The sequence below is a fragment of the Rousettus aegyptiacus genome, unplaced genomic scaffold, assembly GCF_014176215.1.
Source record: "Rousettus aegyptiacus isolate mRouAeg1 unplaced genomic scaffold, mRouAeg1.p scaffold_m13_p_15, whole genome shotgun sequence".
NCBI lineage: Eukaryota > Metazoa > Chordata > Mammalia > Chiroptera > Pteropodidae > Rousettus > Rousettus aegyptiacus.
The window spans coordinates 3726309-3753966 of NW_023416290.1; the positions used below are offsets into that span (position 1 = coordinate 3726309).

Below are 27658 nucleotides of genomic sequence, written 5' to 3' on the forward strand. Positions count from 1 at the left end.
GTAATTCCAGCACCAGGTCATGACTTCGCATGCTCTCCAGGCCACCTTAGTGGAACAGTGACCCACTCCACACTCCATGAGAGTTTGGCCAATGTCCAATCAAAAGCACACCTTACAAAATCGATCCCACATACTGAGTTGTATCACAGACGTAGGCCAACATATATTAACTAGGTCGAACCAAATCCCTTTTATTCTAAACCCAAGGCATTGACTTTTTATCACAAAATAGTGCTAGACTAAATTTTGCCAAATAAGAGGGAAAAAGACTATATTTTAATGGTTTTCACAGCAAGATTTTAAATAATAGTATTAGAGATAATATCCAATCTACCTTAGTTCAAGGAAGCTCTTCACCTGTTCCCTGATTTTCACTGTGTAATAAAACTTCTCATTCAAAAAAGTTCCAATATTTCATACAAATGATTATTCCTTTTAATCTTTATATTCAACTTATTTCTGACCGCCAGTGATTTGACAGTTGTGAATCTTATGCCTTCATTCAAGGTGCATGTAAATATATCCTTCTTTATGACCTGGACACATTTTCGTGTTTTATAAATTCATAATCTAGCCAATTGCATCATTGCTCAATTTCTCCTCTGAACTTTAGCAAAGATTCAAATCCTGTTTTTCCTGTCCACGATGCTTAACAAATCAAAACTTTACGGTGAGAAATCCAAGCCTATAAATGTTAAGAATCCAGGAGCACAGGGTATCTTCCTTTGGGAAGTATTTTCAGTCTAATTAGGAAACAAAAAACGACCTTAAAGCTACTCTTGAACGCCTTTGCTCATTTCAGCTGATCTCTTTATGATTGCGAACAACAGAATTTTCTTTATTTATATTTCGTTTTCTCAGTCTTCACAGAAAATCTTGTCTGCTGACGTCATGGAGAAGATCAAGGTCATCCTACTTAAATTTCTTCGATTCCCCTTTTCCATCATATCGAAAATTGTCCATGTCTTTATTCACGAGTCTTTTCGCCCAACGCGAACCCCCGATTGGTGCTCTCGATTCCATCCTCCCTCCCATTCCTGCCATGGGCTTCCGGAGTCTCTTGCTTTCTCTACTCCTCCGATGCCTATAAAATTGCTCACATTTTCCCTGTTATAAAATATATTCCATCTTTTAATGCTGTATGTTCTTTAATATACTTGCCTGTTTTGTTTTCATTTACTTTCAGATTTATAAAACTAGAGAGGGATGCTAATTGTTCCTGTTCCCTCTACATTGCTTTATTTTTAATTCTTTTGAAATCTGACTCACATGTTTATCAATTTACTAGAATTATTTTCTCAAAGAAAAACTATTATATATGAATCACAAAATTCAATAGGTGTTTCACAATAATCATCTCTATCAAATTATCTACATCATTTTACATTGTTATTCCTCTCTTCTTGAAATAGTTTTCTCCCTTGGTTGCCCCATAATCTTAATTTTTTTTTCTTGCTCTTTCCCATTTTTGTTCTTTCTGTTCTGTCTGGTAATCGCATTTACCCCAATAGCTTAACAGCCACCCGTATACATGTGACTATCAAATCCATCAATTTGGGGAGTGATATTTTTCTGAAGAGTAGCTTGAGAATTTTTACTGCCTATTGGATATTTCACCATTGATTTCCTTGAAATCTCATATTCAGTAAATTCGAAATGGGATCTCTTGCTCCATCTCCACCTTTGCCCTCAAAACTATCCATTCTCCCCATTATTTTAGGGTACGTTACCACTACTTTCTCAGGCACCTATGACGGAAATGTTAGAATTGTCTTCAGTCACTCGATCTCACTAATTCTTCACATCCAATCATTTCATAGACCTCATTGTTTTAATTCTGCCCATTCATGTCACTTTAATATTTTTTGTCTTCATTCATGTTCTGGTCATTACCTTCATCGTCTCCTTCTTGACTACTGCAGTTGTGGGCTAACTACTTACTGATCAAACTAAGCCTGTTCATCTCCAACTTACCCTTTATGCTATCGCCAAGAATGATTAACTTTATAAAACATGAAGGGCTAAGAAATTTTCAGCGGCTGCTAGGAACTCACGAAACGGTTTGGTTTTTGGCATGTCCGTCTAGAATTTGAGCCAAGCTACTTCGCTGCCCCCTTCCCCGTACCCCGCGTCCTGTGCCTGGGGGTTTCGATCATAGCCCACACTTGGAGCATCTCTACTCTGCTTCTTCTTTCCTCAGGCTGTTTCATGCCAAACGATGAAACCCTCATCTTTGCATCTGTTTATAAGCAGCACGGCCCCCTTCCCCATGTCCAAGTATAATGAATAATTTTATTGCAGTGTGTATTTAATTCAGCACTACGCAGGAATTAATTTCATGTTGATTTCTCCCTGTGTTACATTTTCTTAAGATCTGGGTCTTTGCTTTTTGAGTCCCTCACAATGCTTGGCACAGGATTTTGTATGTTGTTCTTACATCTGCATAAAGTACTTCGTGGATCTGTTTTTAATTATCTTACTCGATATCCATATTGGTTAAGTAAATTTGTTGTCGAGGTTATACATACTATTACCAATAATTAAAGTAGGCTGAGAAAGCACATTTTCTTATTTCTACTCTGTTCATTTTTCTGTCTTGTAAGACTTTTAATCAACTTAAGGAGATGACTTGTAATCATTTCCTTTGATACACGTTTTCTTCTGTATATTCATAATTATACCAAGATTTCAAAAAAAAGCAACAGACAGCATCCTAGAATTCCTAATAATCTATCCTGTTTTCACTTTTTCGATGGCTACATCTTTTTAAGTTTTTAATTAAATATGTATGACAAAAGTAGCAAATCAATGCATGGAATGATTTCTTCTGTTCTTCACTTGTTAGGGCTCTTTACATCATTTATTTAATCTTTCAGAGGGATTGTAAATCATTTATCAGCTAACCTTTGCAACATCCCTGCTGAGACAGCCAGCTGAAGAAGTAGTACTGGTTGGTAAGCGACAAGTAATAAATATTACCTGTACATTACAGATTAAGAAACTAAAGCACAGAGAGGTTAATGGACTTGACCATGTCTTACAGAGTCAGTGGTGGTACTGAGGTCAGAATGGGACCTGGGGTTATTGCATCGAAATCACAAAAGCATTGAGAGCCTGGGGACCTGTGCTGTTCTTTGTCATGTAATTGTCATGTGATACTGTGCTTTCTAAGTCCTTCGCCCTCTAGCTTCCTTTGCTGATTCTGAATGAGTTTAAGGAGGAAAGACATTTACAATCTATTCCTTCTCATGAAACTAAGACTATTTTTTCTACTTCAAATAAATATTTAGCTTTTGAGAAAGGATGTTAGAGCATCGGCAATTTCATCTCAAAATAACTCATTATTGACTTTGCCATCTTTAAAAATTTACAGTGAAAGGTGAAATCAAGCCCAGTACTATTTTTTGGTCTGTTCCAACTAGTAACAACAACTATTAAGAATAATGAGACAGCTTTTGTTTACTCACGCATTATAAATAAGAATAACAAAAAATATCACATATTTGCCAGATACACTAAGAAGTATGTGAATTACATTATTTAAATTTCTCCACAACTCTGTCAAATAGGTATTCTCATCCCAGTTTTAAAGATGACATAACAAGAGTTTAGAAACATTAAGTCATGAAACCGAGAGCTGTTTTAACCACTTACAAACCAGTTGCAATTTGTCAGCATTTTCCAACATTTGGTATGTTTTGGAGAATACTAAGCTTTATTTTCTGTTACTGGTTTGCCATGAATATTTCTTTTAAAATATGTACGCAGCTTGCATTCTATTCTGAGACATTACTTCGTAGGGTGATATTTATTTAAGCCATCTCTACAGAACCCGGCTTTATGATATTACCATCTGATGTGCACATTAGTCACCACCACCATCTCTTCCTCGGTTTCTGTATTTGTTGTCTAAATGCTTTGCATTCCAACTACCACATTTCTGGCCTACCAGGTGACAGTCCTCATCTTCAGACACCTCACTGTCCCGGCTGTTCAGCCTTGTGACAGCAGAAGCACACTCGCTAGGGGCTACAAGTTTGAAAAGGGCTTAACAGAATTGTCTGACACCTGAAAAAATAATTCTAAAATATGAAAGCAAATCCACAAAACCGAGATAAAAACTCGTTTAATGTTTTCACCAGTTCTATTAGCGCATCTCGTCAACTGCGGTGTTCCTCGGCTCTCATGTCGTGAGTTATCTATAGATTATATTGCATGTGTGATTCGGGTACATTTTAATACATTTGATAAGTGTGAAGCTTCGAAAAGGTAACCGACTGCCTGGGACTGAGGAAGGTTTAAGAATGGACTTTATTCGGAGGCTGAGGCCCGAGAACAAGAGAGCAGGTTGTGTTGAAGGGAGTGTCTCGTGTGAGAGACCCAGCGACAGGTGCCGTGCTGACTGGGGAGCATGAAGGTGGGGGACCCTACTAAGAGAATCCTGGGGTTGCCTCTTGATTTCTAACTTGGATGAACAACAGGATGGCCCTCTGGCGAATGAGCTAAAGGCTCAGCGACATCAGCAAAGCCTAAGGAGATGCAATGTAACGTCTGGGAATGCCACATTTAAAGTAAATTTGGCCTTCCTTCCTGTCTGAATGGAAAGGCATTAATGGCAAACACACACATTCACACGCATGCTCACATCTGCTCCTCTGCAATCAAGTGTTTTCTGCGTAGTGTCTAAATATCTGTTCCAACCAAAATGGTGCTTAAATGCTCCAGCGCGCCTCCTACCGGTCAAAAAGAAAAACAGTTGCTATGACTGTGTTCGAACACACTTTAAATATATGTATAATCATTGCCGATTTTTCTGCTTGGCAGATTCTAGTGTTCTATATAGTATTTGATATCTTCCTTTATTGAAAATGTCCTTGCTCAGTATTATAATTAAGGTTTTTCATCCTTATACGTCTGAATGTTGGAATTCCTGGTGAAGCTCTTTATTGCCATTAAGTTTCTTCAAACCAATCAAATCTATGTTCTCTTCCTTCTCTTCCTGTGTCCCTTTATGTCAACTGAGCCCCCGACTCTGTCGCTCCAGCATCGTCTTTACTGCTAGAACGTGTGTTTCTGTACTTACTGTCAACACAACAGTTCAGCAGTAACAGAATATAAATGCAGGGAGGGCGTTTCGAGGAAGGAAATGCCTTTCCACGTTTTTAACATAGAAACAGTATTTCAAAATGAGTACAGAAAGCAAAACTTAAAATCTTAGTTATAGATGGAGTTCGTAGATCATTTTATCATCCCTTTTCACAAGGCGAGAGGGAACGTGGTGTTGAGGAAAAAGAAAATAAACCCTGAAAATAAGCAGTGACCGTGACCGCAGTCTATGATACGCCATGTTCAAGGGACTAAGAAGACAGCTTTGAGCACTGTCGTTGTTACTTGTTTGCCATTTGATGCTGGTCAAGATATTTAATTTCATTGGCCATCAGTTTTCATGCTGCCAAGATTAAGGAAAACATTTCAAATCTTTTCAAGATCTAAAAGTCGCTGACCTTAATTTCAATGTGCCCTTTATAAAGGCCAAGTTTCCACAAAAGATAGCATTCTTCTAAAAGCCTTTAAAGAAAGGAAAAGCTATATATAGAAAGCCCATTCAGTGCCCAGGGGCAGTCTTGAGTCTTACTGCTATTTATAGCAGGTGTAGGCCAGCAGAACAACATATTTGCTTTAACTAATAACTGCCCATGTTTCTTGGAGCTCAAGATAAGTTTTTCATTTTTCTAAGTGTTGATTTAAGAAATTGTGGAAAACGAGAATTAATTTACTTATTGAATTGTCCTGTTATTACGTGGCCTGCTGTGGAAGGTGATTTAAAAGGATGAGTTTCTGTTTGGACACACATAGTCTTGGCCCTCCTGTTTGATCATAGCCTGCTTACACATAAACATGGGCAGCTGTTTCTGACTTACTACTGTGAGAATTCCTTATGGTTTCCCCTTATGGATTTCATGCCCACTTACTCCAATTTCAATTCAGGTAGAAATTTATAAATTTATTGAAGAACTTACTTTCATCCCTGAGACTCTAGATTTTATTTTTATACAGAGGGCTTCATCAAATTCATAGACATTTGAGAGAGTAAAAAACAAAACAAAATCATCGTTAGAAGAAAACTTCACTTAGAAAATGAGAGAGGGAAAGAGGGGGAGACGGGGGGTTTGTGGAAGCTGCATGATGCTAAATTTTACATTCTTTAATAAAATATTAGCTCTTATTCCCTTCGGGAATGCAGAGGATGGAACAGCAAATTACGGAGAAATAGCGCCCTAGTGCTATGGCTGTATAAACAGCAACTTGAGCAGCTAGTGATTCTGAAATCGCCCTTAACTTCGTTATTATAAAAATGCTCTAAACATCTTGTCTGTGAGTAACATGGCACGGAAGCTTATCGAAGGGATTTAATATCTGTATTCTAGTCATTTAGCAATACAGCTAATGTAGGTGCAAAGGCCGAACGTAGCGGGATGCTATGTAAATGATCACAACTAGACCATCCTCTCAGTCACATCGGGAGTCTGAGATCCCGGCTTTCATCTCCCGGGTATTTCTGCCATAGACCCTGGCAAATGTGGGTTGTGTGTTTTATAAGTATCCTCAGGATCATAGGACCCTTAACAACAAATTTTATTGCTTACATTCCTCTTGTCAGTTACGGTGCTGGGTCCTCGCGATACAGAAGTTCCCATGCGAGGAAATGCAAGGACAAATACCTTTGCTACTGCATTAACGTTTTTCACTCATTCATCCATCAGCCATCCAATGGGTGTCTTCATATCGAGTACCGATTAGGGGTCAAGTGCTGTGCTTGCCCCGAGGATATAACTGCCAGTGAGATGGGCGGGCTCCGATCTCAACGCCACTAGTGTCTTTTGTCTTGCCTTATAATGGAGCATCTTCATTATTCCCTTTACCCTAAATTTTAATCTCAAGTTGCTAACTAAAATGAAATTGTTAGCGGGGTATTGACATAATAGGTAAATAAAAACACATCTCCTCTGCCCCAAGTCCCGTTCTCCTCCTTTCTAACTTCTTATGTGCAGTCGCTTTGTGCCAAGACTAGGACAGCTGTGCTCCAGCCAGACCGAGCCAGCTCCTTCATACCATTACTGGGCCGTTCCTCACTTAGAAGCTGCCATCGTGGCCCTTAATTTTGATAATTGACTAGAAGGCCATGGAGACACCCTATGAAAATGATTTGTCTCAGAAGAAAAATCCAGGAGGGTTAATCTGCTGCTCCACGTGCCTAACCCCCTGGGGTTAAACCACAGGCACCAAAATCCCTAGTGAACAATGAGCTAAAAATGGAAAAAAGCATCATGCTGTTATTGTATTCATTTTCCTCCGAGGTACGCTCTGATAAACACCACAGCCTCCAAGGGAACTGCGAGCGGCTTCCTCCTCGTAGGGCAGGTTATGTGCCCCTCTTTTCCTAAGCAGACACACCACATCCGGCTAGCAGCGTACTTTACTTAAGGTGGTTGAATGTATGGGATTAAGCGGTCCTACCTGAGTGGAAACCTTCGTTCTTAATTCATTGGCTATACCGGACTGTTTTTCTTGGATCGGACCTTCAGGCTTCTCCCAGAAATCACTCCTTTGGGGCAATCCAGCCTTTTCAGAAACTCAGCCAACTGAAATGGAGACGGCAAGAGAAAGGGAAATTATCTCTCTATATAGATCTCGATTTTTAAAAGTCTTAAGCAAACGTTCAAGCAAATGTCTTCTAAACAGTATGACGACTTTTGGGAAGTTCACAGTTCCTACGTTTGAATACTCACAAAGTGAACATGCTATGGGGAGAGTACAGGTTTTGGGCCTCGCATCTGAGCAAAGAATTCAGAAAACGTTGTTCTTTGTTCATTAAGAAACAAAGTGAGAGCAAAAAAAGGCACGTTTTCTGAGTCTTTTACTTTAAAATTTACTTCCTTTCTTCGGTCTTCACCTAGTATTTCAGGAAATCATCCAATGCGTATATGCACTATGAGCTTATCTTTCCAAGCACTGTCACACATAAAACTGTGTGTGTGTGCATGCGTGTGCACACACACGTACGCCCGCATGTCTCTTTTTGTGATGAGATGGCAGAGAGAGAATAAATCTGTCGACTGCCAATCAGTGATTTAGAAAGTTAGCTGTTAGGGTAAAATGAAAGACAACGACAAGTGAAGCCATAAAGTCCTGTGGCTGCGCTTCCAAAATAATAATAGTTTTCTGAGTTACTAAGGGAGCAGGCTCCTCAAATTATAGTGACACCTGTTCCAGACCATCTGCCTGTAAATTCCACAGCGTCATTAATGGAAAACAAACGACACTATCTCTCCTTCCCTTTACCCATTGGGCAGTCTCATATAAGTTATTTTTCTCTTCAAGGTCATGCCCTATGTTTAAAAACATTACGAACGAGGAGGGGTGACACGTGACGTGCGTCTCGGTCCCTGTACGGTGATGGCTCTGTAAGGAGCACTGAGTTATTAGGTGGCTGTAAATTGTTTGGGATTGTGTGCTTGTATTTCTCAGTCAATACGTAACTTTTCTGTACCTTTATTGATATCGATGTTGAAGAAAAATCTGAGTAACTCTGAAATGATTTGTAACTTTAATTCAATAAGTAGTAATTCTTGTTATTGCCCTTTTAGAAGAACCCACTGAATAAATCAAAGCAAACTATCTGTAAATGCTGAATTTCTTTTCAGTGTTTAATCTTTTATGGGACTAATGCCTGGCATGGGCCTGTGTCCACTTCAGAGGGCAGAGATGATCATACACATTGACTGTGGGCAATGTCTAAAGTACAATGAGATTTTAATGTAAGATGCTGTAAGAACTTTAGTTAATTCATTTTATGTTATCAAAATGATGTTTTGTTATTTCAGCCTATAAAGTCTTCACTTTTACACATTTCCTAGCCACTTTTGCCAAAATCTCACAAGAAAATAATACTATTGTTTTATTATGTTCATCGATTTAAATTGGAGTTAGTTGACACTTGGCGGTTGCCAATGACACTGGCGTGTGTATTACTTTTACAGATCCCTTCCATGACAAAGAGTGACCTTCACAGGGGAAACTCGATACAGTAGGTGCCTAAATGCCATATGACGATAGCTTTGTAGCTAGATTGCCAAGCATCTTACTTAGAGGCACAATAGAACATAGAAAAGGCCATTTCTCTCTCTGTCTTTGCTGTCTCAAGGCCACTCACTGTCTTACTTTTTTATCAGTCAATTCAGAAACATTCCATAAATTTCGACTACGTAATGTTATTTTATGTGATTATAGTTCAGCATTCTCTCTTTAATATGGTGAATTCCCATTATTTTTTTATTGGTGCCAAATACGGAAGTCATCAGGAAATTTTGGGCTTAACTTTTACAAATAAGTTATTTCAACATATTTTCCTTTGTGTTTTTCAAAATGAAGCAATTTGTTCTAGGCTGAGCCTGGGTGCACACATGAGTTGGCCATTTTTCCCCCATGGACCCTTTCTCATCTGTTCTACCATCTCAAAAAGTAGCTCTTAATCATTCATCCATGCACTGGTTTATTCATTAATTTATTAAATAAATTGGTATCGAACAACTCCATAAGGCAAACAAAAAAGGCAGAAAACGAATCTGGGTTGCACCAGAAAGTAAAATTCAGTTAAAGTTCTTCCTGATAATAAGTGTTACCCAATTTACTGGGAATTGTGATTCATTATGGGGACATGCAGACTCAGGGAAAATCAAGACCTAAATAATAATAAAGTAGTAAAAATACTAGCCATATATTGAGTGCCTCCTTTATATCCAACTCTGTAAAAGAAACTAAAATCACTGTGGATGTTCTGAGGATTGTCTGATAAAGTTGGAATCTCCCTTTTATAGACGGAAATAACGAGGACCCGACTTGGGTAGCTGCCAGCGCGATGCTGGGGACCAGGAGCAGTGTCCTCCCCTTTTCCCTCGTGATTGTTAAATTATGTCTCCTTCGCAATATCAGAAAGGCATCATGGTATCAGGGACAGTTCGCGGACACGTCTTAGCTTGAACCCTGTCAGATGTCAAGTATATAGGACAACATTGGCACCTAGGTGTAGTTAAATAAGCTTTCTTTTTTCTTTAGACTTGAAGCAAAGCACGATTTAGGAAAGTTAAAGCACACCGTCTCAGAGGAAAGCGATTTCCTAAAGATCTACCAGCAGAACCAAGTCCAAGTACACCAGTCGCTTAGTGAGATTTGTATTATATATCACCCCCCTTTTTTTAATGCATTTTTCTAGAAGAAGGCTCACAGAGTGCATCAATTCTCAAAGAGCCGAAGACCCACACTGATGCGGCAGAAAGAGCTTTCTCTGGGATTAGATCAGTTTAGGTTTTGCTACTGACTAGGGTAAGTCACATTCTTAATCGTTCTGAGCTTGTTTCCCATCTGCAAACAGGGATAACACTATTACAGAAGGACATGGTTAAATTAAGTGACACATCTAAGAGCCGTGTACACTTCCAGACTGTGAGGACACGCCTGGTAAGTGTTAAGCGATCTGCAAATTCTGTGCTTCCTGGAAATGAACGAAACCTGTTCTCGCGTCCTTCATACTCTATCTTAGCCGATGGTCTAAGTATCCAGGCAATTTTTACCTAAAAATTGTTCTTGTTCTTTCACTGTCCATCTGCATTTCTGTCATATTCTCCTCGATGAATCAAGTGTCAATATTATCAACATTTACCACATAAGCTATCACCGTTCATAGCTTAAGGTATTTCAGTGACAAAGATCTTTTCTCAGAGGGATAGCTCTGCTGGATTTGTCAAAGTTTTAAGATGTACGAAATACATCTTAAGCAAAAGTAAGTTTCAGATAAGAGGAGAGCAAGGATTTGAGGTGTAGACAGGAAAATCTTTTCTTTTTGTACAAAATGCTATTTTCATTTGCTCTGGTAGTTATAAAAACAGCTTATAGTTAGTCTAATTTACATTCTATGATTAGTTTTAAAAAAGTGTCACATAACTTTAGTCACAATGCTTTTTACTCAGATAATCTTATATACTTCTAGCATGATAAACAAAGAAAACCTAAAATTATTGAGGTAAATCGTGCCATTATTACTTCATTTCGATAACCCAATTTGTCCAGAAATGTAACTCTGTGATTCTCCTTTACGACTAGTTGCTCGTACCCATGAGCCCACACTGGATGTGTATCGGACATATTAAATCCCCGGAAAATTACCTCTCGTGCCATTTTGGGTTTTATTCATAGGTGATAGCTTTCCCAAAACTAAACTATTATTATTTCTATCCCTTGTCTGTTTTGATGTTCTCAGAATAGCTTCTAATGAACAGTTATGCTGATGGGCATGACATTCATTCTTTTTTCTTCCCTCTGATTATTATAAGTATCATTTCCTCTCAAGTCGATAAAAATGAGTTTTCTGAGTGTGAGGAAGTTCGAGGAGAAAAATAAGAATGAGTAGGGTAAGAGAATTAGTGGAAACTTTAGTTAAGTAGTAATAACTAGTGACCTGAGAGTTAATTAGTAGTCAGGAAAGTTTTGTCATGTGTTGCTATTAATTGGCCAACTAGAGTAATTAGGCTCATCACAAACAATAAAAAGCAAAGAGTAGAAAAGCTGTCCCTGCCAGCTTCTTCTGCTTCTCGGGGCAATTTTCTCCCAGTTTATGAAACAATAACAATTTAGTGGTAGAATTTAAATGTCATCGGTGTAAGTTATATGAAGCCTCCTATACTTTCTTCATAAATGTGCTATTACGACATCATACATTCCACAGTAAAAAGGATCTATGGGGAAATGTAAAATTTATGAAAAGTATAATAATTGTTTCAAACTTCTAAAAATAATAATAAAAAAGGTTGCTGACTATGGCTTGGCACACTTTTCTTTGTAGAATATGTTACAGCCAGCCTCCTCGTGATTAAGGAGCTACTGTACTCTAGAGAAAGCCCCTTTCATAGTCGTGAGCATCAGGCAGATCAGGGAGCTGACTCGCTTAGAATTAATAACTTGTTTTTTTTCTTAGTCTCTTAGCAAAGAACATCTCATAAGAAAAATAAAACCCACTTTTGTTAACAATGACAAATTAAAAATATGGAATGCTAGAAAATTAAATTTTTACGCGCCGTGAATAATGGTCAATAATACCAATACTAGCCTATGGCGATTAAACGAAGTCTTCTTCTGTTTTCTGGTTTTTAGTATGACATGCGTTCATATTTGGGAATCATTTCAAAGTAGATTTTTTTTTAGTAATTGAAAGTAAGGTCAGCTTTTTTAATTTACATAACTGCTAAAGATAATAAAACTTAGATTTTTTTTTCACTTTTTCATTTTAACTTTGTATATGAGACAAAGAAACTGTGACTTCTACCGTATTTTAGTTTTTGTTCAATTACTACTGCCAGAATTCTTGACAGCTTGCATTTCCTGTTTGTCTGTTAAAACGAACCCCTTGCCTATCAGTGCCATAAAGAGAATCAGTAGCCTTAGGAGACATTCCCGGAGTTCACTGATACCGGCTCCCCCCTCAGATGTGACCCGATGTAGTGATAAAATGACGTTGAAGTTTATAGTTTCTTCTTAGTGCAACAATAACTTTGGAGAGTTTAAGTGTGTTTTCCTAGGCCACAGAAGTGGCTTTTACACACATGTGCGGGCGCGTGCACACACACACACACACACACACACACACACCATCTGGGTACCCACTGCAGTGCCACACTGAGCTGTCCCTGACAGTCGCTGCCACCAAGCCACTCCATCCAACTCCTTTTCCTTGTCATCTGGCTCAGGCTCAGGAAACAGGAAACAATTTCTCCTGTCCTCTTTAGTAAACCTACATCCTATTTAGGAACTAAGAAGTGGTTTTGTTTCTGTTTTCTGGTGTCTTGAGCCTTTCATACGACTCTCTCCAACCACGTGGCGTGTGGGGTTGGTCTCATGACGGGAGATGTGAAACACTTCTGATTCCTGAAATCGTCTTCCCCGCCATTCACCGACGTGCGACAGTCAACTGTTACCCCGTTACTCCAAGACGCATCCCTTCAGCTCAGATCCTTCTCTCTCCTTGACACCAAGATGCCCCTCGTACTTTGGGATCTTAGTCATTTTCCCTCGGCCTGTGCAATCCAAGAGCAAGTTTTGCTGACGGGAAAGAGGGACGTGAACTTGAGGGCCTGAGGCTTCCGCAGAGGGCATTAGGTACAGAGAGGACAGAGTGATGAATAGACTCTCATGGGAATGACGCTCAGAAAGGGAGATGGATGAAACAAGCGAATGTCACAGTTTGCCTAAGGCCTGTTCTGATCAGCTAGAAAGGGGAGTTCCGAAGACGACAGCTCTTCCTGTGCAAAAGTTTGCTTGGAACGCGTAACTTACGAATGCTTTGTGCCTCCGCACATTACAGAGTGGAGAATGTGATTCAGACAGTTCAGGGGCCACGCGGGTCCCACACGGACTCAGCCACGCACCGTTTTGAAGCCTGCTCATGTTGCGAGCCTCAGAAACTAGATAGTAGAAATCTGGTTTGTCTTATTTTAAACTGTCATTTCCCAATTTGAAGCAATTTTTTTCAAAAACTAGGCTCCTTGAAAAGACCACAAAAAGATTTTTAAATTATTCATCGAAAAGAGCCTGTCATTTACTACTGTAATATATTATGTGCAGTTTATTGGTTGTTTCTCCTAAGCAAATGTTTATGTATTTATTCCATGATCTAAAATTTATATTAGGTATAACTACAATATGATTCCGGTGTTGATCATAAGATCCTCTCTTATGAATCCGGTGAAATTCTTTCCTACAAAAGTATGTCTCTGCTTTATGCCCGCGTTTCTGCATCGATAGTGCCACAGTCCCCTGCGTGTGGCTGTTCATCCTGGTAATCCTCCAGTAAGCCACTTCCTCGAATCATGGATAAAATGCAGATTGCAGAGAACTCTCCATTTCTGCTGATGATTTCAAAAATTTCAACTATAATTACAAAGTCACCATCGATGATTTCGGCGGCTTGCTCTCGCCCTAAACAGACTTGCTTCTTATGTCGATATTAAGATTTTGGATTTAAATATCTATGATTCTCTTCAGAGTGTTCTCCGTTAGAGGCTTTCTCTTCCTTTGGAATTCTTAGCAGGAGAGGTGGTATTTTTGGGGAGGAAGAGCATCTCCTGTACTACTTAGCTGTCAGGAGTAGGACTCCATCCTCAGTTGCATATTGAGAAACCTGCCCTGACATCAACTAGTCGGATTAAAAACAACGTTTTCACTTCCTTGGAATTAAAATATTTACATCAATTCTGCTTTGTTTTTAAAAAAAGTTGCACATAGGACCCAGTGTGGGTCTGGCCGTGATTCTGCTTCTCCGACTCATGGCCTTCGACTCACTTCCAACCCCTTCGCAGACGCACCTTTTCCGGGTTAGTGGCACCGGGGTCGGTTGTCGCTGCTGGTTCCCAGCAGTTCAGCGTCGCGGCATCTCCTGCGACTTCCTTTGCTGCGCCCCTGAAGTATTTTGCCCCCCCCTTTGCCCCACTGTCGCGTGCTGCTGCCTGTTTCGACCTCACATCTATGCCGAGTCCGTCAGGTTTGTTTTGTTGGTGGACTAGCCGTTTTTCAAGATTTTGTTGTTGATCTCGTCCGACTGTGCGAGGATGACCTTTCGGTGACATTTTAAAACTTCCCAAGAAGAGGAAAACAGATGTGCACATCTCGCCCTCTGCTAAAGGCTGCAAAAAGCCAGTCGTTTTCAGACACAATGGCTTCATGTACAGCGCCGCCACAAGTCACATCTGCATGTTTTCGGTTTCCAGGACTAAAGGCAGCTCGGCAACCAGTGATCAGACTCAAAGAAAACCAAAGAGAAGCCCGTCGCGAATTTGTTTTTTTTTTTTTTGCCAGCTACTTGAACGGTATTAGTGTACAGACCCGCTACTTCTGACGGCGACATAAAGATAGTGGCCAAATAACCGTTCACTAGGACGGCCAGTTCTTCCACGAGGAAACAAAGTGATGCTTCTGAGAGCCAAGGACACTGTGGAGCGTCAGACCTGGACAGAAACCTGGACGTCTCCTTTCCCGGAGGAGGGATGTGAGGTCTGGAGTGGTTGGGCGACTGACAGAGCCAGGGACAGGCTGAGAGGTGAAGATGAGAGTGGAGGTTTTCCGCTCGCCGTCCAGGGTGGTCCCGCATTTACCGAGAGCGCCCGCATGTCCCGGACCGGTCCTCATGCTCACCGACAGAACAAGCCGGTGCCTTTACAAGTGTGGTAGGGAACATGCACCCCACTCAGCTAGACTAGTCAAAAACTAGTCGGTCTAGTATTCCCACGGTGACAGAACTTTGAAGGCATTTTTTGTTTTAAACTAGAAATGGGAATTAGATAGAAAATGCATACACACACACACACAGATATATAATGCATATGTATATATTTTAAATTCAAAAGATAATACAATTTTTGCCTAATTTTATATGATGGCAGAAAAGCAGAACACATAATCAAACATATTTATAGCATTTATTTATTTTCGTAAGTACCTTCTTTTATACATCTCTAGAGTTTGAAAGATAATTCATAGGCATAGAAATATCATGCATTTTCAAACCAGCCCTTATAAATGAGCTAAGTGCTCTAAATTGTGTAGACTAAAAATACCATTGTTTTACCTATTCTGTGTGCTTCATGTTTAGCTATGAAATAATCGTGCATCATTCTCAGACACAATTCTTGGATTAAAAACTCATTCTCCCATGACGTAGTGTCTTTTCATAAAGATGTAATTCAAAGGATTTGCTTGTTTAAGGGTTTGATCACTTTTTACTATTGTTCCCATGCATGTTCCTGTTAAGGATGCCAGATTCTGTTGCTAAGCAACCCCACAGTCTTGTTTGGGCATGATGACGAACTAGTAATTATTTTAAATATGCGTGTTTCAATATGGTTCCTTTAAGGATGGCCGGATACGTGTGTCTAACAGGCTTTTGTCTAAGAGGCTGTGTAAGAGGGTTCTTTTATTTCATCTTACAGTTCCGTAGCAATGTAAGTGATGGAACGGTATTTTCCAGAAGAACTGGGAGAATGCCAACAGTGCATTGGAAAAGCACAGGTCTGTCTTCTTCCCTGTTCACTTTTTCTGGAAAAGGGGTAAAATCAGTCAGGTGGAAAGTCAAGGAATTCATCGAAGGATTTCATAGAAATGTAAGAAATGTATACATTCCTTTTGTGGACTAGATTATTTTTTCCTTCTCGCCCCAAATTCTCAAGAAAAATTGTCCAGCCATGTTATTTCGAAGATGGTCAATGAGCCCGACATGAGCATCTGAATTGTATCAGGATGTCAGATCAACGTGAATTGTGCGTTCGCTTCTCCCCACCCTGCTTGCTCTTATCCCAGACATCCCTCCCCGGTCCAGGAACATCTTCCTTTAAACGGTTTACTGAATTGGGTGAGACCGACACCAGTGGTCTTAACTACTTCTTGTCCTGATATATAGGGATGTATCTCTAGCATAGAGTGAGAGTTAATAAATAGCATTCCTAAACCATATCTAAACACACACACACACAAAGGTTGTTCCTTCAAGCCCTCTTATTCAGTGATAATGGAATCAAAGAAACAGAGTTATTCTTTCACTGCTAAAGAATCACAAATAAATGTCCCAAGTTCAAGAGAAGGACTCGCTGATGTCACCTCAATGTCCGTCCGACTCAGCAATGCGCAGCGGATGGCGCCGCCACGAGACGGTCTCTTCGTAGTGATATCACCTTTACCCTTTGGAAGGCACTCCGAGGCGTCCCTGTTTCCTTTATAACCTTCCTTGCTTCTAGCTGTAAAGATGCATCTAATATTGTAGTGATTCTATGTATTTCGAGGGTGCCGTCCTTAGAGGTATCATTTAATATATGCAAAGGTAAAAGTTTATTATTTTTCCTTTCCTTTAAACCTTGAACTCTTATGATTAAAGTTTATAGTGGCCAAGTTTAATGACTCTGTGAGTTAGGACCATTAAGTGGGGTTTGCAATGCTTCCCTCACGGATAAAGGATTCAGCTGATATGCTGGCGTGGTGTCTACTGGAGAGCATACGTCAACTGCGAACCCTCTTCCCTGTCTTCACTGGGATTTTCTAGGATTTTCTAGAAAAGTTAATACCTTCTAGGAATACATGGCCTCCGATCACACTCCCGTGTAACCTTCATTTTACCAAACTAAAGGCTCTTAATTCTTCTGCAAGTCCCACATCCTCATTTCCCATCGGCCGCCTTTCTCTGAAGTTTTAGAATTCGGTTCACCTTGGAAGGCATTAACTGAACTACCACAGGGTGAGGGGCATCACAGGAGGTCCTGAAGTTATCAACGGGAACATGACTCCAGTCCCTGCGAAGCTCATGGTCCCGCGACAAGAGCAGTAAACAGACAAAAACTTGCAATTTGCCCTGAGAAGCTCTGTGACATTGGCAAACCGTGAGATACATAAGGGAAACATCTAAATCAGGGGAGGCAGGATGGGAAGGTAGGGGCTTTCTGTCCTCCTCGACCTTTCTCTACAATTGGCCAACAGACCTGTACCTGTGCTCCAGGTGTGGACTCACCAGGACGGCCTTACAGTCCCCTTAGCTGGGCTGAACTTCAGTCAGTTTCTCCCTGCCTGTCCGCCCCTGACCTCCCCTTCTGTTGGAGCATTTACTTCAGAAAACTTGCAATTGTGAATTCCTTCTCTGCCTCTCTGACATGTGAATCTTCTTCCAGCCTCTCTGAGTCTTACAACCAAGGAATGTCTTTCTTAAAGACCTGGGAGCCATCTTTTTGAAATGCAGTCATCAGGAAGATAGGACCCCCATTCTCTGTGGGAGGGTAAGAGCCTAACTTCAGTGAGTGCCCATGGGCAAACGCAGATGTCCTCATCGGGGGGACCAGTCCCCCCCATGCCGCGTTTCAGTACTGATCTCCCGGCCCACTGGGCCCTGAAACACCCTCCACCTCATGTTTCAGCAGAATCGAGTCCGTCTCTCTCCTCTGGCGCAGTAGTCTGGAATGAACCTTCCCTTGCCTGTTTCATTCTGTCCTTTAACAGTGGCCGTCTAGGTTTCGTATGATGGGGGAAAACTTGATTTTTGCCCAATATTCTGCTCATTGGTGCCCAGCAGTTGGTGGCCTTGCATAAGTGCTGGTCGACGTAGGTCCATCGTGTCAGTGTCTACAGAGAAATTTTTTCCGTGGCTCTAAACTCTCCCACCAGCAACAACTGAGACCTCCGCGTTCACTGACCATCTTGTAACTGTTAAGCGGAATTGTTTTCCAAAAATATACTTCTTTACACTTATGCACAAAGTACACACTTTACACTTTGTTTCAGAGCGACGGTGAGTAGGCTAGAGTATTCACTTTTCCTGGTAGCTTTAGACTCATTCTTTAGGTATTAAAATGATTTCAAGGGTTCAGACTTATGAGCAAACTTGGGAGAAGTTCATTCTGTTCTCCATCTACAAATCTGTAAATTATTCAACCAGAACTATCCTTGCTGTCTCTCTGTGAAGCTCACTCTAGGGTGAATGCAGGCGACAGCCTCCTGGATGGTCCAGATTGAGAAAAGACTCCAGATAATCGATAGTTTTAGCTAAAATCTTGAATTTTTAAAATATACGGAAGTTTCTAAATCATTGTAAATAAATTGTAAATTATCTTCAAAAAAGTATGCATAAAATATTCTAAAGATTACTGTAGAAATGAAGCTCAAATTAAAAATTTAATTTTAAGGTTGATAAAGATATTTACTCCATTTTGAGGGTGTTTATTTTATCAGAAAATTTATAAAACCAGAATTTTTCTTCTAATGTGCACATCTGCTGTACAGGCTTTTTCTTCTTCCAAAAAAAAGTCATACTGACATAAGGACATCTCATATAACATGTGGCACCTTAGAATTAAGCACATATGGGAAAATGATTTTGATTCCCTCCTCACGCAACAGGGAACTTCATTACTTCACACTTTCTTAGACAGTTTAACAAAACCCATATACATACATCTTTCTTGTTGGGAAACAGACTTATATTCGCATAAATAAGTGGTAATTAAAGTTAGTGTGTTAATTTCATGTAGTTATAATTTAAGATATAGTAGAAATGTGGTTTTAATATAAAAATATGTACTTTTTAAAAATGTACTGGAGACTCGACCACCATCTCACATGCAAATATTTGTCCATTATGTGAGGTTTAGAATACACTTTACTATTTCAATGAGTTGAGTATTATATTTTATAATTATATCTTTGTTTTTTATCATATTTTATGAATGCAGAGTCTTTGATCAGAAACACATCCCTGTGTTATAATAGCACCATCATTGAAAAAAACAAAATTCTTTTACTATATAGCTTAACATAAAGGTAGGACGGGCTGTCAGCCCAAGGAGGGAGGCGTGTCTATTTGGCTTTTTGGGCAGCCCGTTCTTCCTGGGGAATGACCCAGCCTCACGTAGGTACAGTAGGTAACGTCACAGCTTGGAGCTCTGAAGAAAGCCAGCCTGCTGGGCTCTTTAGTCTTTCTTCCCACAGAACAGGAGGCAGACACAGAGCTATCAGCCCGATTTGAAGGGGTCGTGTACATCAAAAACTCTGTGCAAGCCCACTTAACCAGGGTACCGAGGAATTTGTCCAGAACCCAAACAAATCATTTGAAGAGATGAGTGTGCAAAAAATCATGTGACACACTCGATGCCAATGAGCTGAAGTTTTTATTAACTTTACGTCACTCAGCAAGCTCAGACGGGTCTTTATGTTGAGTTTCTTTAATTGACAAATGCTTAAGAGCATGCTTTAAATGCAGTTACACTATGAAACTATGATAGGAAATGCAATAGGGATGTTGGCAAAGTAAAAAAAAATTAGTCACATATTCCCTGATCGTTTTCTGCTGCAGGGAGCATCTCAGCTCCATAGTGAAGTTATTACTATACTACGTTTCTGATAGCATGTTCTTATCCTTTGATAAAGAGCATTGAACGTTATATCTGTACAGTTTATTCCTTCTTGACTTGAGATATATCTTTAGAAATCATACTTTGTTAGTGTAATAGTTTGAGAAATTTCAAGTTTTTATCTTGATATTCATGAGATAATTATGAAAGCATTTATCCATAATTTTATGAAGGTGTTTTAATAACAGTTTAATTTGAAGATTTTAGGGAAAAAATGGACCAATAAAGGACTTCTCTTGGTTCAAACTATACAAATGAAAATTCTGAAGTTAAGTAAATCGAATGAAATATGTTGCTGTTTAGCAAGTTAAAGAAACTAAATTTAGATGACCCTCATTCTTTCTTTCTACATTTTAAGTCCATTCAAGTCAATCTGGAAATTTTTCAGGAGGGTTACTAATATTTATAGGTGGAAAATTTTGTAGTGCCTGCCCGATTTTTAAAACAGTGACTAGGGCAGGGTTGTCCTTAGTCACTCTCTTAAATTTCAAGGTTATTAATTACTCAACTTATCTTGTCTTTAAATTTAGAAAGCCTCAAATTAGCAACAAGTTTTCATATAACTCAAAGCAGTGAATGATTTTGTTAGTTTTTTCCCTCAATTGAAATATAGATTATTAAGATATTTATTAATTTATTATAGCGAAGGCATATATTTTTCCGTGGAAGAAGTCTTCTCTGCTCCCTTGCGGCTATCTGTGTGCAAAATCTAACAACTATTGGTTCAACTATGTTTTTTTTTCTCTGATTCAAAACTTAGTCATGATGGGATGCATGACTAAGTAGGCGGTTAGCTCGTCAAACATTTTTTAATCCACTAGTACAGCCTTTGCCACGAAGCACCAGCTCAGTAATGCTGAATGAATGAGCGGACAGACTGTCGTCAACACACTGTCGTTAACGACTAAATTCTTCTTTAAGAATCTGAGGATGACTTTTATGGTTACGCACTTAAAAACAGAAATAGAATTTGATAGTTCCACTTGATTTGTAACATGATCACTGTCCTCGGAAGATAGTTAAATGGTTAGTTTCACCTGTGGCTTCAGAAAACATATACTTTACAGCGAGAAGAACCAAGATATTTACAGTATATGTGTAGTTGGTTTGAGAACTGAACAGGTGTTATTTCTAAGGACAATCAAGTGCCAGTTTCAATGAAAAGGACTGAAATGCATGGGTTTTGAACTTGGCCCAAACTTTGTTAATTTTGGCTTATTTTACAGGGCTTCTCGATGCTGCCACACAGCCTTAGCCCTTATTTTGAGGTAATAGATGACTTGACTCGTGTGTGTGTGTGTGTGTGTGTGTGTGTGTGTGTGTGTGAGAGAGAGAGAGAGAGAATGTTATCCAGGAAACTAAAATCAAAAGTCTTTGGGGTGAGAAACATGGTACTTTGAGTGTATAGCTATTTATGATAAACTCGAATGTAAACAAATTAACCTCAAACTGAAAAAAAATGCTAGTTAGAATTTTCTTCATAAATGGAATTACTGACAATCTCTTTTTCCTCAACCATATGGTCCTCTATATAAGCTGCTTATTTGTGCAAGATATCAGAGTTGTGACGCCAGACGATGCCACCAGAGAGACAGATTTTCCAAGTGAAGTCAAGAAACTGTTCATGTTTTTAGCATGATCATAAAATTATCCATTTTGGTGCATTAGCTGCTAAAGAGACAGAGGCCGGGTTTCATCCACTGTGTGGAAACCTTCCCCGTGTGGGAAGAAGCACCGGGTGGCCAGCGGGCCGAGCTGGCTCTTATGAGCTGTAGCAAGCCTGGATTCGAACACTGGTCCTAGAGGCATTCTTGATCTCAACTCAAACAGAGTGGGATTAGGTACATAAATCCTTACGAGACATTTGGACACTGAAAAGATTTGTCACGTAGGGTGGGAATTCGGCTTCATAAATGAGCAGTGGGGCGGATGCCACACGCCATTTCTAAGGAGAAGTCAGTCGCTTCTCCTGATGCGGTCAGTATGTCCACAGGCTTCCGTTTCTAGAACGCTGAGAACACGCACCTGAGTCTTTGTAAAGAATCAGACAAATGCGTTAAATTTCTCTTGACAAGGTGAACTGAGCTCTTTTATTGATAATAACCATTATTATCATGTTATTATTAATATTTTATTAAATAATAATTATACACAGTGAAGACAGCTTGGTATCATAACACATGCTGGGTCTACACGAGGGAGTCTCATTTCTGATATTAAGGTCTTGTTAGTTTATCCCAACTTTTTAGTGGAACTTTTTAGCAGACTTATTATATCTTATTCCTCACTATATCAGAACTGTATCAAAAGGCATGCTGTTAGCCACCTCCATAAAAAAAGAAAAATGCAAGCCATTCCTTTTCTCTGAAATCTGTGGAGGTGGCTGTGACCACAGCATTTCCAGTTCAGCCCATGATTCATATTGTTCAGCTGTTACCCAGAGTAACCCGGTTCTGCTTGGTGGGTGTCATCTTATACGATTCTGGGCAATATTCCCAAAGTTTTCTCCAGCGTTTGGGACTGGACAAACAATAGCATCATTAAAAGCTCAACTTTACAAATCATATTTCTCATATTTAAAAGTCCTCTCCTAATACCACGCATGATTCACTCACACACATAGGAGTGTAAAACACGGAAAAGTTTTAGAAATGAACGACGGAGGCAGAGGCCATCGCGTGAGGTCACGGAGGCGGCGTGGTGAGCAGTGGGGGCGTCCGGAGCCACCGACAGCTGTGAACAGCTGCAGTGTCAGAACCATTTGAGCAGGTGGCACTAGAGATGCCGACGCTTTCAGAGGACAATCAGCTGTCAGGCCACAACGCCTCTCTTCCTTTCATTCTACAGATATTTACTTAGTGGCACAGATGTGCCCGTTGATTGACGTAGGTTCTGCAATGAGAAGACTAGACCCCGGCCTCTCGGAATTTGCCTTCTAGCTCGGGAGGGGACAGAAAATAAACCGATACGAAAATATCGTGTTTGTCAGGTGAAAACCAAGGGAGAAAACTACCCGAGATGGGGTAGGGAATGGGTGAATTACAATGTGCGCAAGGGTAGAGGACGAGCAAGGCCTCACTCATGAGGCGATGTTTGACCACAGCCTTGAAGGTGGCCTTATCCTCCCTGTTATCACGCCCTCTGTCATGACGTGCCATCTGTACGCATGCGGAATACTTTTCTAGACGATCCCGGCAGATGAAATGGTACATGCACGAGCCTTGGGGCAGGATAGTGCTATGTGTTGCAAGCACAGGAGACTGGCATCCTGTCTGTGGAAGGAGGAGAGCGGTGGGTGAGCAGGGAGCGGGGGCTGGTGGGGGGCGCAGGCCAGACGGCGCCCTGGGGGTCTCCTTACACGATTGGTCCCGCACGGCTTCCCACCTCTTAGAGCCAGGGAGGTGCCCGGCGCCTGGCAGGAGAGCATGGTTTTTGGTATGTTTAGCTAAATAGTTAAACTTAAAAGCCTGAAATGTTCGGGAGAGATTTTGTTGAGTTTTTATAGCTCTTCTTTACTGCATCAGAATAACAGATGAATCCAAAGAATTTTTCATGTAGAGAAAGCACCATCAGGATGTGTGTGCGCGTGTGTGCGTGTGCGTGTGTGTGTTTAATAACAGAGAAGAGAAATTACCATTACTATTTTATATCTAAGAAAAACGGAAGCAGAGAGTCTAAATGGCTCAGTAACTGTAAACCTGGGCTTGCCAGTGAGGGGGGTGGCGGTGTAGGCATGTTCTACCTGCTGCCCATGGCCACTGCCCACCTGGAGGAGGACCAGTGACTCTCAGTGGGCTCCCTGGGGCAGCGGTGATTATGTTTCCAATGGCTTGGGTGGCTGAGGGAGTAAGATCCAGGCTGGCCTCGAGTTTCCATACCTCCCTCTCCCATCCAAAATCCTTTTACCTGAGCAGGTTCATCGAATGTGTACCAGCAGCAAATAACATTTCCTAGGAACTTGTTAGAATGCCCAGGGGGGGCCCCAAAAATTATTGTTTTGATGAGCCTTCTGATTCTCACTAAAGCTTGAGACCCACTGCTCTGAGAGAGAGAGAGAGAAAAAAAAGAGAGAGACAGAGAATAAGAATGAAATATGACTGCCCAGGAAATTATGCTGGAAAGCAAATTCGAATAGCCTTTTTTTATATTGGGTTTTTACTGTGGTATTTTACAAATGATTGGAAACAACCACAAATTGAACACGTAGTTACTCTGGGGTCTCTTTAGCAGAAATCAATCTCGTGTCATGATAGCTCTCCTGTACTCTGTCCTCTTTCTTAATAGGTCATTTCCTCATAGGGTGATGAATAGCAATTCAATAGAAAACGCTCTTTACATTTAAACACCACTTTCTGGTCCAAGATGCCAAAATGCTGGACAGAATGCTTTCTCAACCCCATGGCAGTAAGCAGCCCGCACCCACCATCACCGGCATTTACTGGTGATTTCTTGGCATGGGAAAATTGAAGCGCCTTGGCTGTGTTTGTCATTTTGGTTCCCAGAGGACTGTCCGTGATGACTCACTGACTTCCATGATTACATCTCAGGGAGCTAGATAATGATGCTCATCAAGGAACATTCCAAAGGATGTCCTTGCACTTTCTATGATTAAACTTGACTTTTGAGAACTCGTCTGACCCAATCTACATTTAATTGTGGTACAAATTGTGGTACTTTCGGCTGCATGGGATGGGTGCCACTTGAAGGGCGAGAAGCCAAGACTAACTGCATTGGGGAATCCTTGAGAGCCAAGACTGTGCCTTGGTCATCCTTGACTACCCGGCGACCAGCATGGTACCTGGAATGGGATATGTGATCAGGTAGCTTAAACACTACTAAGTTCTCAAACCTACTGCTGGACTAGATGCTGATAACTTGACTGCGCCCTCTTCCACTGCATATGATACTGTGATAATATCGACTAACCAGAGTTTCAGAGTTCAAATTTCAGTCCGCTTTCAGCATGACAACTTCCTCTCACCTACTGTTTCTTATGCTAACACTGGGAACCTTAGAATGAACAGACAATCTGCCGGTTTGTCATTTAAAATTGGAAATTTTTAGTGCAATTTTGGAGGCGTATACTGATGGATAAACATTAGAATTTTCATCATAGAAAAACCCTAATTTGCAAAGCTTAAGGTTAGTTTCTAGAAATATTAAAATTATCACACGTCATAAGTCGAAGCACCTTATCTTTTTAAAATGAGGAACTTGAAAGTTGCATGATTACTATCAATGATTTTTTGACCTTATTTGAAAAAAAGTTGCTTGTTTTTAATAAAACAAAGTCCAACTGAAATGCCTATACGTCATCAAATCTCATAAAACTTCCTGTTAGATTTTTTCTCTCACCTAAATGCCAACCACACATATTAAACTGAGATTTTTTTTTTTTTTTTGGTGCATGATTTCTGTGCTTCCCTTTCCTGTTTGAATTTGAATGTCAAGTACTCTTTCTTGACAATCTTGTTGAAAACTAGAGTGTAGTTTGTAACTATTCTGTTAACGCTCAGCAGTCAGGACCCAGGACGTGGCTGGCACATAATAAACACGTGGTACGATTCCCATGTTACCTTAATTATGATCTGTACTTAGCCTAGCTTTAAGCACCTACGATGGAAATAGGTTCTAACTGCACGAGAATGTGTGAATAATCCAGAATAAATGTGAACTCTAAGTATAATTTAGCTGTGAAGATGCAGAACACATCTGAGATTTGGACTTACATCCTGATAACGCTGAGTTCAGCGCTGAGATAAAGGCTTATTGGAGGCATGGCACCACTTTCTGAGGATATACCGAAGGAAGAAGTTGACTGGAGAACAGGCAAGATTTTCCGGGCTTCGAATGGAGCTCAACTCATCTGCACGGGCTGGGGGTAGAGTGAGGTTGGTGGGAGGAGTGGGGGGAGTGGGGGAGGTGCTGTTCTGTTTTAATGCAGGAAGCCCACCTGGCACCTGACAGGGAGGAGAGAGGAGCCTGCCGCCTAGGTCCCCTGCCTTGCTTTTCATAGTGATCCTATGAAGGATCACTATGAAGGGCGAGAGAAAGCACCTGGGACCTGCTGCTGTGTCCCGATTAATCTACAGTGACCCTAGGTAACAGTAGAATGTGGCTCGGTGAATGCTCAGTGAAATCTAACCAATCAGAGTCCCTCCTCCTTTCTGGCAGAGTAGCTCTGATGGAATGGACCGCGGGGGCTGTGCTGGGGGAGAGGGGGAGGGGTGCAGACCCTAATCTTTCTTCCGTTTTCCAGTGGTTTGAGTCCAACTTAAAACTTAATTAAAATGTGCAAATTTTTTTTTTTTTTTTAAAAAGGGTAGGTACTAGAATTAAACAAGCTGACAGTGTTGAGGGTGAAAAAATCTGATAATAATTCTAAGAAAAGATCGAATTATTGTTGTGAACATTACAGAATTGTTATTGCTCCAAATATGAGACCACGGTAGTATTGCAGTGATAATTCAATAGAAGTTTACTCGCTGTCTCCATCTGATAACATTTCCTGAGACTTCACTTGGGGACATTTAAAACTATTTATTCTACTGAAATCTCTAGCAGTCCCGTAGTTGGGTTTCCCTGTGCGCTGCCGTACACAGTGCCACAAGCTGGCGGAATTTCGACCTCTCTCCTGTCTCCCTCTTCCTCCTGCCCCTCTCTCTCTCCCTGCCCCTCTCTCTCCTTACCTCCTTTTAGTTCGACAAAGCACGCAAATGGACAAATAGTAGGGATCAAAACTCCCATGCTCATTACGGGCGCTGGGAATGCGGACTCTCAGAGTAACAGACGACCTGACATTAAGTCCTTTTATGTGCCTCGGTGGCCTGTGACCGTGGGCAATGTGTTCATTCAGTCTGTGTCTCAGTTCGTCTGTCTGTCAAATAGGTACCAGTAGTACCTGCCTCCTCGGGTCATTGGGAGGACTGGGACCTGTTGGTTTTAAACAGCATTTAGCACAGAATAAGCTCAGGATGTATTATTTTTCACTTATCTGAACATGTAAAATGTTTAGTATTTGGATCCAGAGTCTCAAGATCTAACATTCACTGTCGTGAATGGCTGATTAGCTAACTGGAGAAAAAATTGCTGTACTAATTGTTCCTTTAGTTTCTTTCTTTTTTAAACTGAAAACCAGAATCACCACTTCCTGGCATTATCTGTTACCAAACAGCCAAAACCACAATAATATTTTTTGAGAAGGCAGTGAATATTTAAAGTGAAAGGAACTAAAAATAGTAGAAAATTAACGGTTTGATTTTACTAATCCCAAGTGAAAGAGGAAATTAATGGTGATGTATGTGAAAACTCTGCAGAAAAGTCACAGAGAAAGAAACTCAAGTACTTAGAGCATACTTGAAATTCAAATGGCAGCAAATGACTAATTCTTAAATCAAGAAGCTTCACTAAAATTAAAAACATAAATGCTTTCTTTTTCTTGCTTTCTTGTAGGAGGTGAAAGAGTACTCGGTGGGTGTCAGACTATTTTAAAAAGCAGGTTATAGTGGTGATATATCAGGAGCATATAAATACTGAGGCAGCTCTCGCAAATGACCTGTTTAAAATAATTTTTTGCTTAACAGAAAATTAGCAGAGATGCATTAAAATTGTTCAATGTAACTACAGGAGAGAATTTTCTGTGCATTTTAGTTATTACCTTTAAAAGTGGT

General features: G+C 40.4%; 1 protein-coding gene across 2 annotated transcripts in view; it reads right to left on the minus strand.

Moving 5' to 3' along the window:
* The window catches only part of PKIA (cAMP-dependent protein kinase inhibitor alpha), a 54579-nt gene that overhangs the window by 14263 nt on the left and 12658 nt on the right, over window positions 1-27658 (minus strand). Inside the window, exon 2 of one of the 2 annotated variants that reach the window (XM_016151489.2) lies at window positions 7519-7643. The exons of the other annotated variant lie outside the window; for it this stretch is intronic. The gene's annotated coding sequence lies outside the window, so the exon portion shown is untranslated. The remainder of the gene's footprint in view (window positions 1-7518; window positions 7644-27658) is intronic. 2 annotated transcript variants of the gene reach the window in all.